We start from the raw sequence: 2,892 nt of genomic DNA, 5'->3' as shown, positions 1-2,892 counted from the left end.
AGGACTCTAGTTACCTTTTTGCAAAACCATAAAATGTCGACTTACTTGAAGTCATCATTCTCTTTACAAAGCATTACATACCTCCTGTAACAAATCCTTGTTAATATCCTTCTCAAAGAATGTCGACCTTCTTTTGGTCCTCATTCTCTCTGGAGACTTTGAAAAACACAACATAAAGAAAACACTTGACATGACTATGTACAAATAAATATCTCAAAGCACTCATTGTACTTACACTCATTTAAAGCAAAGAAGTACTAATGTACCTCAAATCATTAATTAGAATAAAGACAAAACTACAACCCAACGTTCAATGTACTATTGTAAGAAATAAACTTTTTACATAAAATATGTATTACCTAAAATATTACAACGACTAGTGTACCCTCTATTTTACTTTTTTGGAAAAAGGCATTCTCGATTTTCTCTAAAAGATATTTTTGAAATGACATAACATTTCACATTTCAAAAAGTTACAATTCCAAAATGTAATGACTACTTTTTAAAGTTATATAAACACACTCAAATAAACTATTTAAAGAATGGAATGGAATAGACGTGTGAGCTAACAACGAGAAAAATTCCTATTCGATATTTGAAAAGAGAGCCTTGAAAAAGAAAGAGAAAAAGAAAAGAAAGAAAAGAGAAAAAGTCAAATCCAGCTCTGTGACAAAGAGCATCCTCTGAGTGACAAACAGAACATTCTGAGAATCCTTCATTCGTGCATTCATATCATTTTGAAGGTTCTATAGGAAGTATTGTAACTCTGTTATTTACTGTATTCCTTCTTTGTTGAAAGAAGTAGACCTCTGTGAAAGAGGGTGTTGCCCTTCTCTGTTGAGAGAAGAAGACCTCTGTGAAAGAGGGTGTTATCCTTCTCTGTTAAGAGAAGAAGACCTCTGTGGAAGAGGGTGTGCCCCTTCTCTGTTGAGAGAAGAAGACCTCTCAGGAAGAGGGTGTTGTACTATTTATCCAGTGACTCGGATGTTATAGTGGAAAGCTCAAGTGGTTTGCTTGGGGACTGGATGTAGGTCTGGATACTGACCGAACCAGTATAAATTTTGTGTTTTATGTGTTGTGCCTTATTGCCTGATTATTTTATTTTATCGATCTTTATCGTATTTCACTATTCACCCCCCCTCTAGTGGAATTTCATTTGGTATCAGAGCAGGTTTGCTGGTTTCGACGTAACAAGTCTTTCAGCACAAATGGCATCTACCTCCTATGCTCGTGATATTGAAGGTCAACACGCATCTCGTCCACCCTTCTTCAATGGCTACAACTATGGATACTGGAAGTGCAGAATGGCTATATTTCTCAAATCCATAGATTTTCCAATATGGAAAATTGTTGAGCATCCATACACATCTCCATCCGCAGACTATAGCTTATGGTCTGATGAAGAAAAGAAAATGGCAAACCTAAATACAAAGGCTATGAATGTCTTATATTGTGCCATTGATCAAAACGAATTCAATAGAATATCTATATGTGAATCTGCATATGATATTTGACATTCTTTTGAAGTTATTCATGAAGGAACCAACAAAGTGATAGAAGCCAAAATTTCATCTCTTGTTAGAAAATATGAGTTGTTCAAAATGAACAAAGATGAACCCATCACAGAGATGTTTACCAGATTTACCAACATCACCAACGATCTGAAATCTCTGGGTGTAACATATTCCCAGACTGAAAAGGTGAAGAAAATCTTGAGATCTCTCACAACTGATTGGGAGAAAAAAACTACAGCTATTGAAGAAGCTCAAGATTTATCTAAGCTTACTTTGGACGACTTAATAGGCAATCTAATGGCCTATGAAGTCCACATGAAAGAAATTAGGGAAGAAGATCAACCAGTAAAGAAAACTCTAGCTTTCCCAGCCCTATCTGAGAATGAAGACTCAGATAAAGAATCAGAAATTGCGCTACTCACCAGAAAATTCCAGCGCTTCATGAGAAGGAACTGGCTTCCAAACAGGCACAAGGAAAGAAAAGATCCTAAAGAAGATCCCATGTGCTTTGAGTGTAATAAGCCAGGCCACTTAAGACGTGACTGTCCCCTTCTCAAAAGAAAGTCCAAGACTGAGGAACCAAAGAAGAGGTTCTTCAAGAAAAAGGCTCTGCATGCTCAATGGGATGATTCAGAACCATCCACTAGTGAAGAGTCAAGTGATGATGAAGCCAAAACTGCAAATATGTGCTTCATGGCAAACGAAAGTTCGGTAAGTGAAATCTCTGATTTTTCCTTTGAAGAACTTCTAGATGCTTTTCAAGAACTATTTGAAGAATCTAGAAAATTGAGTTTCAAAAATAAAGATTTAAAATCTGAAAATCTAAATCTTTCCCAAGAGAATGAAAAACTCAGCACTAAAAATTCTGAGTTGAAAAAGGAAAATCTTATGCTTATGTCTGAAATTTCTTCTACTAGCTCCAAAACTAAAAATCTGCAAGTAGAAATTTCAGAGCTAAAAAGTAAAACTGAGAACCTCATGAAAACGGTTTTCAAGTTTACTAAAGGTAAAGAGAACTTGGATAAACTCTTATCCTCTCAGAAAGTCTCTTTTTACAAGAATGGTATTGGCTACTCTCATTTCAAAAAGCCATCTTGTATGAATCAAAAGACCACGTTTGTGAAAAGTTCATCTGAACCTAATAAGGAGTATTATAATGATAATCTTTTTAACTCCTCTAAAGATATAGACAAACCCAAATCCAAATGGATATGGGTTCCAAAGTCTAACAAAAAAGGACCCGATTGGGTACCAAAAAAGAGATTTACTTAATGTTTTGCAGGCTCCAAAGAAGAAGATGGATACTAGATAGTGGATGTTCAAAGCACATGACAGGACATCCAGACCTTTTTGTTGTTCTTCATCATAAAGAAGGAGG

The sequence above is a fragment of the Nuphar pumila genome, chromosome 8 (assembly GCF_984573655.1).
Source record: "Nuphar pumila chromosome 8, dmNupPumi1.hap1.1, whole genome shotgun sequence".
NCBI lineage: Eukaryota > Viridiplantae > Streptophyta > Magnoliopsida > Nymphaeales > Nymphaeaceae > Nuphar > Nuphar pumila.
Note: the sequence above shows the minus strand (reverse complement) of the source record.